Source organism: Hypanus sabinus, chromosome 2 (assembly GCF_030144855.1).
Source record: "Hypanus sabinus isolate sHypSab1 chromosome 2, sHypSab1.hap1, whole genome shotgun sequence".
In the NCBI taxonomy this organism is placed as follows: Eukaryota; Metazoa; Chordata; class Chondrichthyes; order Myliobatiformes; family Dasyatidae; genus Hypanus; species Hypanus sabinus.
In genome coordinates this window covers 191,282,327-191,295,872 of record NC_082707.1, presented here as the reverse complement: position 1 = coordinate 191,295,872, position 13,546 = coordinate 191,282,327, and the positions used below count along the sequence as shown (strand labels likewise).

At 48.3% G+C, this 13,546-nt stretch overlaps 1 protein-coding gene across 2 annotated transcripts in view; it reads left to right on the top strand.

Annotated features, from left to right (window-relative positions):
* Positions 1-1,288: 1,288 nt before the first annotated feature.
* Positions 1,289-13,546, top strand: part of LOC132389253 (exportin-1-like) — a 134,438-nt gene continuing 122,180 nt past the window's right edge. The window contains exon 1 of one of the 2 annotated variants that reach the window (XM_059961752.1): positions 1,289-1,822. The gene's annotated coding sequence lies outside the window, so the exon portion shown is untranslated. Of the gene's footprint in view, positions 1,823-1,977; positions 2,246-13,546 lie in introns of those variants that run through there. The other variant, XM_059961757.1, reaches the window with a different exon arrangement.

Genomic DNA, 13,546 nt, shown 5'->3' with positions numbered 1-13,546 from the left:
GACCAACCATTTGGTGCCCACCAGATGATCGGTTGTGGGTTGATGAAAATACAAAAAAAATTCTCGAATGCATTATTCGAGCAGAAAGTGGTGCCTAAACAATTCAAAACATTATATTAATAAATCTACAAAACGCGCACAGAAAAAAATACAATACAGTATCACTTAGTCATTTTCTAAGCAGCAGAAATTTCCAGCCATCATGTGATAAGGTGCGCGTCTTTCACATGACCTCCCGCCTCCCACCGCTCCACCCCATTCAGTGTTGCCAATTTTTTGTTGCCGTGTGTAATAAAGAGCAGTGTTCAAAGACGGAGAAAAGCGGCAATGTTGTTCAGAAACAAGTTTCACACAAATACAACGGTACTCAGAGGGTTAATTTTCAGTTGCTGAAGTCTGCAGAGCGATTCTCGGCGGCTAACCTCCTAAGTGAAACCAATTGCCCAAGTTAGGGCGTGCTCGGTATGTGTTGGGACAGTGTTCAGGAGCCTCCGCTGAAAATAAGTGGAATATTCCTTTTTAGCGTTGCAGTAGGCGAGAGGCTGGTGTGCTTATACTGCGCGAACTTATTTGATTCATTCCTACCAGCAGAAAACAATCGCAAGGAATTGGCATTGCCCCATCGCACACGTCTTGCAACAGGTTGCATTATAATATTTAACACATTGTTCTATTGACGCGGATACTGCTCATCCCGAGTGGTGCTGGTTACATTAACCCGTTTAAAAAAATACAAATACGCGCGCGGGTTAAGGCAGTAATAGACAAGCGCGGAAACAACTAGAATAAACTGGATCAACTGCCCGAAGTGTATTCATACAAATACATTGAAAAATTGCAAAACCTCTGCTTAGTAGTAATTACTCGAAAGTACGAGTTTCGACTGTTCCTGTGGCGGTTGTTACATAGTATACGCGGTAAAAATGTAACAAAACCTGTGACTGGGGGAAAAAAATAACCAATTAACTCTCATCACACACCATTCATTTGTATTGTGGTACATGAGATGGAAATACGGTATATAAATTGATTCATACAACCCCCCCCGGAAATATGTTTGGTAGAGAGGGAAAAAAACATCAAATCTGGAACAGGCGTTGGTTATAAAAGGGGAGGGTTTGTGTGTGTGAGGCTTCTCTTTTTTAAATGAACAGTAATAAGCCAATAGAATCAAATAAACCGTAACTAATATCAATACCATCCCCCCAAAATATGAACAAATGAGATAATTTAAATGTTCAAATGTATTAATGATATAATATTTCATTTTTATAAAAGGATTTGAGGGGCGAAGGCTTCGGCGACGCTTCGTGAATTTCCGTCTTTTTTCGGCTGGTTACATGAAGATGGAATCTCCCAGTAAGAACTGGTTGCAACCGGTTGTTAGATTTTTTTGTGAGGGAGAAGACCAGCAGCAGTGAAAAAGCTCCCCACATTCACTCCACGATAACACATATAATATATATTTTAGCACATTCAATTGCATTTTCAAAGCTTTAAGGTTTGCAGAGAAACTAAAGAGACAAAGAGAGAAAAAAAGGCGCATCACCTTTAAGTTTGCACAGCATTGCACATCAAGAAGCTAATTTATTTTCAACTGCAATTCTGTAAGAAAGGAGGGAAAGAGGAAAAGAACGCATAAGAAAGCAAAATATATCATCATTATTGGAACAACTGTTGCCAACTGTTTTCGCTAAAGACCAAAGAGCCTTTCCGTTTCGCTCTGGGATTGTGAGGAGCGGAGGATTTTTTCCCCCCCCATCTCAAATAAATCACAACTCTAATCAAGGAGAATCTCGAGAAGGGATTTGCAAACCATTTGGTAAGTTGTGCAGTTCTCTCTGCATTACAGCAGGCATGGGTTTTGAAAGGGGGATGGGGCCTGTATTTTGGTGTTCGACACGCTTAGGGGAGTGTCTTTCATTTTCATTATAGTTTTTAGTCGGGGGGAGGGGGTTGTGGGAGGAATTCAGTTGGAAACACGAGTCTTGTGTACCCTAACCTGTTTTTAATCATTTTTATCATACTTTTAACCAAGTAGTTCTGGCGATTTTATTTTTAGTAATTTAATCTAATCGCTGCCTTTACCTTCCAAAGATAGAGCCTTGAAATAATTTTAACACGTACTTAAAAAAAAAACGATCGAGTAGTTACCAAAAAAATTAAAGACTAGGAATTCAGTCTCGGCATCCGTAGTGCAGCTTTCAGTGCATGTTTTGTATTTGGACACGCGTTTGAAAATCTTGTAAGTATTTTGAAGCTTTGGCTTAATTTCGAGAGGAGTTGCATCTGCTTTTTAATTGTACTGTTTAATTTTAAACATTTTATGGTTAACGCAACTTTACCGCCTTAAATTTGCTTATACTTTTTTTTGTTGTATTTTCGACGTGGCGTAGTTTGGTCGGTCCAATACGGTTGTAAAACCTTTCGTTCTTGCTTTGTATATTTATACAGTAGTAAGTAGATCTTTCTCGGCAACCACGCTGATTTCCTTAATGTTTTTTAATATTAAAAATTGTAAACTGCATCCCTCCTCCGGCCAGAGATCGTGTTCTAAGTTAAAAGTGCGCGCAGATTATTCATGTTGCTGCGGACGAATTCTAAATTTTATTTAGCGATTTTGTGTTTCTGCTTTTTTTCTGAAGTGTTGTTTGAATGGCAACTTTTCCTATCGGGTGCGACTTGTATTGCGCGGTTTGGTGACGCTCCCTGGAGATCTTGTGCAATTATTTAAACCACGTTTTGAACTTTGTAGGCAAGACAACCAAATCTGAGCAGGAAGGGGTTCGAAGTCCCGCCTTCGCCACCCCTTGCCGATTGGGTTTGTGACTGAAATTGGGCGGCTGCGTTTCTGCTTGGCTATTCGAGCTGTCATTCCCGACACGACTCGTTAGGTTGTAGTGTATTCACCACTGGGACGTGAAAGCTTTAAAAAGTGCCGTTTCTCACCCCGTTTCCTTGAGGACGGTTCCGGAGCCGCATCCCGCTGCGGGTCAGCCGTCCCTACTTACTTGCCCAGGGAGGCATTTCCCCTGAGTAAAATGCTGGAAACACTCAGCGGGTCGGGCAGCGTCTGTTAACGAACAGTTGTGTTCTGACTCGATTCAGAACCTTGCGAGAGCAGGCTGATACTGAAGTGCAGTGCTGAGCGAGCGCTGCATCTTTCAATGAGAACTCCAACATTGCCCACTCGGTATTACCTGGTCGCTATTTACTCCAGCGAAAAATAAAAAGAAATATCGTTACTTGCAAATTGATGCTTGTGGACAAATCAGTAAAGTTCAAAGTAAATGATCAAAGTACATGTGTTACCATAATCAACTCTGGGATTCGTTTTCTCACAAGCCTACTCAATAAATCCAATGACCAAATAGAATCCATGAAAGACTTGTAAATATTTTTTAAAGAACTAAATAATGTAAATAAGTAATAAATATCACAGACATGAGGTAAAGAGTTCTTAAGTGAATCCATTGGTTATGAGAACAGTTCAGTGATGGGGCGAGTGAAGTTGTCTCCTCTGGTTCAAGAGTCTGATAGTTGAGAGGAAGTAACGGTTCTGGAACCTGGTGACGTGAGTCCTGTGCACCTTTCTCCTGATAATAAGAATAGAGCATGATGAAGGGTTTTGGCCCGAAACGTCGTCACTACCTCCTTCCATAGATGCTGTCTGGCCTGCTGAGTTCTACCAGTATTTTGTGTTTTTATAGAGCATGATTTGTGTGGTGGGGTCCCTGATGATGGATGCTGCTTTCCTGTGACAATACAGGCAGTCCCTGGGTTACGTACGTCTTTAAGTCGGATTTGTACGTAAATCAGAACAAGTACATCAGGTATTATTTAGTGTCAGTCAAGTGTTTGTCTTAGTATATAGTATATATTTTACCTTTCTATGCATATAAAACACTTAAGAAACATACGTATTTCAATAATTAAACCACTGCGTTGCTTAGTAATAATTGTAGCTTTCATTGGGGCAGGGCCTTTCCCATGCTCCATTATTCTCACTATATCCGTTATCCTTTAAAATTGTTCCGATCGTTGAATGATTCGACTGTAGCCTAACGCTTTGTCATTGACCGATGGCATTTCACCTCTTTCCAAACACTTTAATATTTCCACTTTATTTTCAATTGTGATCGCTTCCCGTCAGTGGAACAGAAGTACTGCGGGCGGCGGGTCCTGAGCTGTGCCGGCTCCCGAGGTTCGCTGGGTCCTAAGGACCACCGCACTGAGACAGGTTTAATGGTTCCAGCAAGCAGAAGCCCAATTCAACATTCGGCAGATAACCTTGGATGCCACACGTTACTACTACGTGGTGAGCTCCCTCGACCAGGAGACAGCCGCCCAGGTTGAGGAGTTCATACAATTGCCCCCAGCGGACGGCAAATACACAGAATTCAAAGCCCTGCTCATAAGGACTTTCGGACTCTCATGGCGTGAGCGAGCTACCCGCTTACTGCACCTGGATGGTTTGGGAGACAGGCCACTGTCGGCTTTGCTGAACGAGATGCTGTCCCTGGCCGGAGGTCACAAGCCCTGCCTCATGTTTGAGCAGGCATTCCTGGAGCAGCTGCCCGAGGACATACGCCTGCTGCCGTCCAACGCGGATTTCAGCAACCCCCGGAAGGTGGTGGCCTGGGCGGACGTGCTGTGGAAAGCCAAGAAGGAGAGTGGGGCATCCGTCGCACAGATCACCAGGCCACGCTTGCAGCAGCAAACCAGACCAGGCCCGGCCGCAGAGCCTGCTAACCCCAGAGGCAGGGGTGAGGAGACCAATGAACAATGGTGCTTCTACCACCAGCGGTGGGGCGCAGAAGCCCGCCGCTGTAGCCCGCCCTGCAAGTTCCTGGGAAACGCCAGGGCCAGCCTCCTGTATGTCTGGAACAAGCAGTCGGGACGGCGCTTTTTGGTCGACACCGGAGCCGAGATCAGCGTCTTACCTCCGACGAGTTACAACACCCGCAACAGAGAACCGGGTCCCACCCTGAGGGCTGCGAACGGCAGCACAGTAAGGACCAACGGCACCCGTACGGTGCGGCTACAGTTCGGCTCCAGCCGGCTCACGTGGGACTTCACACTGGCTGCCGTAGCCCAACCACTCCTGGGAGCGGATTTTTTGCGAGCTCACAGCCTACTGGTCGACCTGCCCAGGAAGAGACTGGTACACGCCGAAACCTTTTAAACGTTCTCCCTGGTGAAGCCCTGTTGCCGGCCCACAACTAGACTCCATCATGCTGTCGGACAACAACTTCTCCAGAGTCCTGGCGGATTTCCCATCAGTTCTGGCACCGCAGTTCACGGCGTACAGCACCACATCCCGACCCAGGGACCACCCCTCCACACCCGTGCTCGAAGGCTTCCTCCGGACAAGCTCCAACTGATGAAGGAGGAGTTCCAGAGGATGGAGGAATTGGGGATCATACGGAGGTCCGACAGCCCATGGGCCTCCCCCCTGCACATGGTGCCCAAAGTATCAGGGGGCTGGAGATCATGTGGCGACTACCGCAGGCTGAACGAGGCTACAACACCGGACCGCTACCCTGTGCCGCACATTCAGGACTTTGCAGCAAACCAGCACGGCGCACGGATCTCCTCCAACGTAGACCTTGTCCGGGGACACTATCAAATCCCGATGCATCCGGACAACATCCCCAAAATGGCACTCATCACCCCTTTCGGCCTTTTCGAGTTCCTCCGCATGCCGTTCGGCCCAAAGAATGTCGCACAGACGTTCCAGCGGTTAATGGACACGGTGGGACGCGACCTGGACTTCGCTTTCAACTATTTGGACGACATCCTCATAGCCAGCAGCAGTTGTCAGGAGCATCTGTCCCACCTCTGTCAACTCTATGCCTGACTGAGTGAATACAGCCTGACAATCAACCTGGCCAAATGCCAGTTTGGGCTCGACTCCATTGACTTCCTGGGCCACAGGATCACTACAGACGGGGCAACCCCTCTGCCCGCTAAGGTAGACGTGGTCCGCCATTTCCCCCGACCCAACACAATCAAAGGCCTTCAGGAATTCATGGATATGGTAAATTTCTACCACCGCTTCCTCCCTTCAGCTGCCTGAATCATGTGCCCCTTGTTCTCCCTGATGTTGGGTCCGGGCAAGGACGTTACCTGGGACGAGGAGTGTGCCGCTGCTTTCATTAAAACCAAAGAAGCCTTGGCGAACGCCACGATGCTAGTGCACCCCAGAACGGATGTCCCTACGGACGCGTCCAACACGGCAGTCGGTGGGGTTCTGGGGCAACTCATCAAGGGGCGCTGGCAACCCCTGGTGTTTTTCAGCAAACACCTGCGACCACCCGAGCTCAAATACAGTGCTTTCGACTGGGAACTGTTGGCGCTATAGCTGGCAATCTGGCATTTCAGGTACTTCTTAGAAGGTAGGACCTTCACCGCGTTCACGGGCCACAAACCGCTTACCTTTGCGTTTATGAAAGCATCCGACCCCTGGTCGTCCCGCCAGCAGCGACATCTGTCCTACATCTCCGAATACACGACGGATGTCTGGCACGTCTTGGGGCAAGGACAATGTCGTGGCAGACGCCCTCTCCCGCCCTAACATCCAAGCCCTGTCCCAGAGGGTAGATTGTGAAGCACTGATGGAGGTGCAGCAGGCAGACGAGGAGATCCCTAGTTACAGAACTGCAGTCTCTGGTTTGCAGCTCCAGGACCTCCCTGTAGGCCCAGGTGAGAGGACCCTACTCTGTGACGTCACCACCAGCCAACCATGCCCCGTCGTTCCGGCAGCCTGGTGGCAGCGCGTTTTCAACTCCATTTATAATTTAGTGCACCCCTCCATCAGGTCAACCAGATGGTAGCCAGCAGGTTCGTTTGGCACGGACTCCGCAAGCGGGTCAGTGAATGGGCCAGAACGTGCATGCACTGCCAAACAGCCAAGGTGTAGTGACACACCAAAGCTCTGCTGCAGCAGTTCCACCCCACCCACCGGCGTTTCAACCACATTCGTGTGGATATCATGGGCCCCCTGCCAGTGTCGCGAGGAGCGTGGCACCTCCTGACTATCGTGGACCGGTTCACAAGATGGCCAGAGGCGGTCCCGCTCACCGACACCACCTCCGAATCTTGCGCCCGGGCACTGATTGCCACCTGGGTATCTCGCTTTGGTGTACCGGCCCACATTACCTCCGACAGAGGCGCTCAGTTCACCTCCAGCCTGTGGTCAGCTATGGCCAGCCTTTGGGGGACACAGCTGCACCACACAACTGCCTACCACCCACAGTCGAACGGCCTGGTGGGGCATTTCCACCGTCACCTAAAGTCGGCTCTCATGGCCCGCCTCAAAGGGCCTAACTGGGTGGACGAGCTTCACTGGGTCCTGCTCGGAATCCGCATGGTGCCCAAAGACGATCTGCACGCCTCGTTGGCCGATTTGGTGTACGGCGCACCCCTGGTCGTCCCCAGAGAGTTCATACCAGCCCCAAGGGGGCTAGAGGAAGAACCCGCAGCAGTCCTGGGCAGACTACGCGAGAGGCTCGGCAACCTGGCCCCCATACCCACTTCACAGCATGGGCAGAACCCGACCTGCGTACCCAAAGACCTGCAAAACTGTAAGTTCATTTTTGTATGGCGGGGCAGACATCGGGCACTGCTACAGCGGCCCTACGAGGGGCCGTTTACGGTGATCAGAAACAAGGGTCCACAGTCGTGCTGGACATTGGGGGGAGAGAGGAGGTTTTCACGGTGGACCGACTCAAACCGGCCCATGTGGACGTGGCGCAGCCAGTCAAGATTCAGGCACCTCCCAAACGGAGTCTGACCCAGACTGTGGACATTGGGGGGTGTATTGTCGGTTCTGGGGGGGGGGGGGGTTATGTGGCGACCCACTTCCCAGCGCACTCGAACCGGCTCACAAAGCGGCGCACGCCGGCATTGAGGCCGGTCCCAAAGAGGGCGCCAAGCCTGCTTCACCAGCAAGGGGAAAAGCCTGTGTGCGGGACAGGACCGTGAATACGTGCCCCCCTACAGCATTCCTGCCTGGGGAGGGCAGGATCAGGAAGGCTTTAAAGCGAGGCCGCGAAGTTTGAATAAACCTCTTTTAACTGCAGCTCACCGACTCCGTGTCATTGCAGCGCTGCATGTAACACCGCTACAGAACACTCAATACAGTGTCAACGGCAATGACTTAAAATGGCAGATGGCGTCACGATCCGACTTAAAATGGCGGAAGGCGTTCTCCTTCCTCGGTTCGTCAGTACGAGTTGTCCGTAAGTCGGATGTTCGTAACTCGGGGACTACCTGTGCTGCATGTAGATGTGCACGGTAGTGGGGAGGGCTTTACCTGTGATGTACTGGGCCATATCCACTACTTTTTGTAGGATTTTCCTTTCAAGGGCATTGATGTTTCCATTCCAGGTTGTGAGGCAGCCAGTAAATATACTCTCACTACACATCGATAGAAGTTTGTCAAAGTTTTGACTGCAAACTCCTCAGAGTAGAGGCATACCAGCAGGGACAATAGGCCCTTTAGCTGATCTAGTCCTTGCTAATCCCATCCTCTTGAACTCCTGCAGTCTTCCTTTTGAAGGTATTGCCAGTGTTATGAGGTAGGCTGGCTCAAGATTTTGAATCCAAAAGGACTGGTTGTACATTTTCACCCTTGTTCTTGATGGCTTCGTGTGTTGCTATTGGAATATTATAGGTGAGTAACTGCGGATCATTCACTTTGTTGCCCCAGGTAGATTAAATGTTAAGGATGGTGTCGATCAAGTAGGCTGCAATGTCTTGGGTGGTGGTGAATTTGAAAGTAGTTGGAGCTGAACTTGTCCAGGTAAATCAAGAATGTTCCATCATTGTTCTAGCTTGTGACTTTCAGATGGTAGAACGATCTTGGGCTGTCTGACTTGCGTCTGCAGTCACATCGATGAGGCTGCCTCAGCAGAGTATCTGGTCGGCTATGATCCCTTGGATGATAATGATGGGGGGGCTTGGTGACGGTAGAGAAATGAATGTGTACATCAAAACAGTGAGGTGCATCAGTGACCAAATACAGTGAGAGGATCTGCTGGGAGCCTGTCAGTGTCAACACGCTTCCAGCACCGACAAAGCATGCCCACGTACTGTGGGGGTGGCATGGTAGTGTCGTGGTCAGGCCAATGCTTTACAGTACTGGCAACCCAGGTTCTATTCCCACTGCTGCCTGTAAGGAGTTTGTACATTCGCCCTGTGACCGCGTGGGTTTCCACCCGGGTGCTCCGGTTTCCTCCCATGATCCGACGACATACTGGTTGGTAGGTTAATTGGTCATTGTAAATTGTCACTTGAGAGTCTCGGATTGTGAGTGTTGTGGGTTGTAAGGGCTTTTTCCATGCTGCATCTCAATAAATAAATAGATTTGCTACCCCTAACCTGTATGTCTTTGGAATGTGGGCAGCCACTGGAGCACCCAGAGGAAACCCACGCCATCATGGGGAATACCTTACAGACAGCAGTGGGAATTGAACCTGGATTGGTGATATTGTAAAGAGATTGTACTAGTCAGAATGCTCTCGTGCCATCCTCAGATGTTAAGGGTAAGTGACTTTGTTACTGGAGTTGGTCAGTATGTGTTACTTCTGAGGCCCTTATGTTTCCACGTGTCATTCCATACCTGAGTGTCACTGTATGCCGGCGTGGAGAATGTCTATTGCTGAGGAGTTACGAATGGAACTGAACATTATGAGTTCACTAGTGAGCATCTTGAACCCTGACCTTGTGATGGAAGGGAGGTCACGCCCCCAAGGATGGTTGTTTGTAGGATGCTGCACTGAAGAGCAATAGTTTGGATGTCCTGGTGTTGGGATGATTCATCATGAACCACAACGATCTCCCTTTGTGTGAGGCATGACTCCAATCGGCAGAGTGCTCTTCCCCCTCGAGATCCATTCACTTCAGTTTTACCAGCACTCCTTGCTTTGAAGAGAGAGAAAAATTCTCGTACTTGTTGCCAATGATTAGTGCGACACTTCAGTACGGGCGATCGCTGATCAGGGTTTTGTTCCCTCTGTTGTCTGTGAGGAGTTTGTATGTTCTCTCTGGAACTTAGTGAGTTTGCTCCAGATGCTGCAGTTCCAAAGACTTGCCGGTTGGTTAGGGTTTGTATGCTATGTTGATGCCTGAGGCATGCTGACTCTTGCAGGTTGCCCAGAACAATCCTCTCTGATCTGAATTGATGCAAAATGACACTGTTATGTTTCAGTGTCCTTGTGACGAATCAATTGAATTGACTTTATTTCTTACATCCTTTACATACATGAGTAAAAACCTTTACGTTACGTCTCCCCCTGAATGTGCAATGTGCAAATTATAGCAATTTGTAATAAATAGTATGTACAGGAAGATATAGAACAGAACAGTCAATGTAGCTTAGAAAGACAATTGTATCAGCATGAATTAATCAGTCTGATGGCCTGGTGGAAGAAGCTGTCCCCGGAGCCTGTTGATCCTGGCTCTAATGTTGCGGTACTGTTTCTCGGTTGGTAGCAGCTGGAACAGTTTGTGGTTGGGGTGACCCAGGTCACCAATGACCCTTCGTGCCCTTTTTACCCGTCTGTTGTTGGAAATGTCCTGAATAGTGGGAAGTTCACGTCCACAGATGCGCTGGGCTATCCGCACCACTCTCTACAGAGTCCTGTGATTGAGGGAGGTACCGTTCCCATACCAGGCAGTGATGCAGCCAGTCAGGATTCTCTCAGTTGTGCCCCTTTAGAAAGTTCTTTGGATATGGGGATTATGCCAAACTTTTTCAGCCGTCTGAGGCGAAAGAGGCGCTGTTGTGCTTTTTTTTCACCACACAGCAGGTATGTGCAAACCATCTGAGGTCCTCGGTGATGTGGATGCTGAGGAACTTGAAGCTGTTCACCCTCTCAACCCCAGATCCATTGACGTCAATGGAGTTGAGCTTGTCTCCATTCTTCCTGTAGTCCACGACCAGCTCCTTTGTTTTTGCGACAATGAGGGAGAGGTTTTATTGACACCACTGTGTCAGGGTGATGACTTCCTCTCTGTAGGCTTGCCTCATTGTTACTTGAGATTAGCCCAATTAATGTAGTAGCATCTGCAAATTTCATTAGCAGATTGGAGCTGTGGGTGGCGACACAGTCACGGGTGTACAGAGAGTAAAGGAGGGGGCTTAGGACACAGCCCTGAGGGGCTCCTGTGTTAAGGATCAGAAGTGAAGTAGCCACTCTTGCCACCTGCTGGCAATCTGACAGGAAGTCCAGGTTCCAGCTTCACAAGGCAGGGTGAAGGCTGAGGTCTCTGAGCTTCTTGTCAAGTTTGGAGGGGATTATGGTGTTGGATGCTGAACTGTAGCCCAAGAACAGCATTCTCACATAAGCATTCCTGTGTGGAGCTGTGGCTATTGCATCATGTGTCGATTGGTTATGTCAGTAGGTGTATTGAATTGAATTCAATCCTAACTTGTACGTCTTTTTGTGATGTGGGGAGAAACAGGAGAGCCTGGAGGAAACCATACTCAGTCACGGGAAGGGCATGCAAACACCTTAAAGACAGCAGCATGATTTGTACTCTGACCTCACTTCTGATGCTCTAAAGCAGGGGGTTCCCAACCCTTTTTTTTAAACTACCATGAATCGGTACCATTAAACAAGAGGTCTGTGGATCCCAGCTCGGGAGACCCTGCTCTGAAGCATTATGCTAACCGCTACACTACCACACTGTGCTGCTCGATGTCACAAGTCGTCACTCTCTAGTCGCATCTCAAATTCAGCTCAGTGTTCCATTTTGGGTTCAAAGCTGCAAATAAGTGGAGCTGAGTAGACCAGGTGATATCCAAAGTGGGCCCTAATGAGCAGATTATTGACTATTACGTGTCACTTGAAGCATTGTCAACGGTGCCCATTACATTGTTGGTGATTGAGAGTAGATTCGTTGATGAGCAAGGTCGGACTTGGTCTGCTATTTGAAAACAGCTCTGCATTGAAATGGAATAGCTGGAGGTGCAGATGGTTCTGGAGTACGGGTCTTGAAGTTTACAGTGGGCACTGGGTCAATCTGACCAAGATCTTGGAGCCACCTTTTCCTGTTACTGGTTTGATTAGTCTGTTTAAACTAACCATACAAACACCCCTCCTCATGGGTTAATATGGTGATCTGTCTATGATGTCCCTATCCAAACTTCTCAAGTGTTACAATTGAACCTGCATCTACCACTTCTGCTAGCATCTCGTTCCACACTCCCACCACCCTTTGAGTGACAGAGATAGCTCCTGACGGGACTGTGCCTCCTGGTCATTTCATATTTTCTGGAGTGCAGGAGAATAAGGAGAGATCTTGCAGAGGTATACAAAATTCTGAGGGGTGTAGATAGGGTAAATGCAGGCTGGTGAGATGGGTGACACCAGAACTGGAGATCATAGGTTTGGGGTGAAAGATGAAATATTTACGGGGAGCCTGAGGATGAACTTTTTCACTCAGGGTGGTGCAAGTGTGAAGTTTGAGAAGTTTGGGCAAGTACATGGATGGTTAGGGGTATGGGAGGATGCACAAACAAGAAGATCTGCAGATGCTGGAAATCTAAGCAACGCACACAACATGTTGGAGGAACTCAGTAGGCCAGGCTGAATCGATGGAACAGAATAAACAATCGGTGTTTCAGGTTGGAACTCTTCATCAGGACTGGGGGGGGTGGGGGTGGAGAAAGAATTAGAAGTATGGAGGACTATAGTCCAGGTGCAGTTTGATGGGACCAGGCAGAATAACAGATTGGCATGGTCTAGATGGGCCGAAGAGCCTGTTGGTGCTATAGTGCTCTATGACTAGTCCTGGATTTCGCAATTAACTGAGATAGTTTCTCTCTCTACCAAGTTTTGACTAATATACCAAGAATGCTGATCAAATCATTCCATGATAGTCTAAATTCCAGAGTGCATTTCTAGATGATGTATTCATAAGTTAACCTTCAGATGTCGGTCAAAATGAACAGAACAGTAAGGTCTGATTCTCTCACTCATGCCATCTTTATCCTGATGCACTATTGTCCTCTCTGTGCCTGCATTTCCAGGTTCCGACAGATGGGAGATATTTTCAGGGGTAAGGTCCAGGTGCAGGAAGATGGGACTAGGCAGAGGATGAGATTTGGTACCCCCTGTACCTAATGAAGTGGCCTCTGGTCACACGGTGATCTGCTGTAGTCCATCCACTCCACGGTTCAATGTGTTGTGCATTCACAGATGCCTTTTTACACACCATTACTGTAACACATAATTATCTGAGTTACTATCACCATTCTGTCAGCTTGACCCAGCCTGGCCATTCTCCTCTGACCCCTCTCATTCATAAGACGTTTTCATCCACAGAACTACCACTCACTGTTTTTCTCACCAGTCACTGTAAGCTGGAGAATGATGTGCATGAAAATTGCAGGAAATCAGCAGTTTCTGAGATGGTCAAACCACCAACAATCATTCCACAGTCAAAGTCACTTGGATCACATTTCTTCCCCATTCTGATGTTTGGCCTGAACAGCAGCTGAACCTCTTGACTGTGTCTGTATAGAGATGCTGCCACG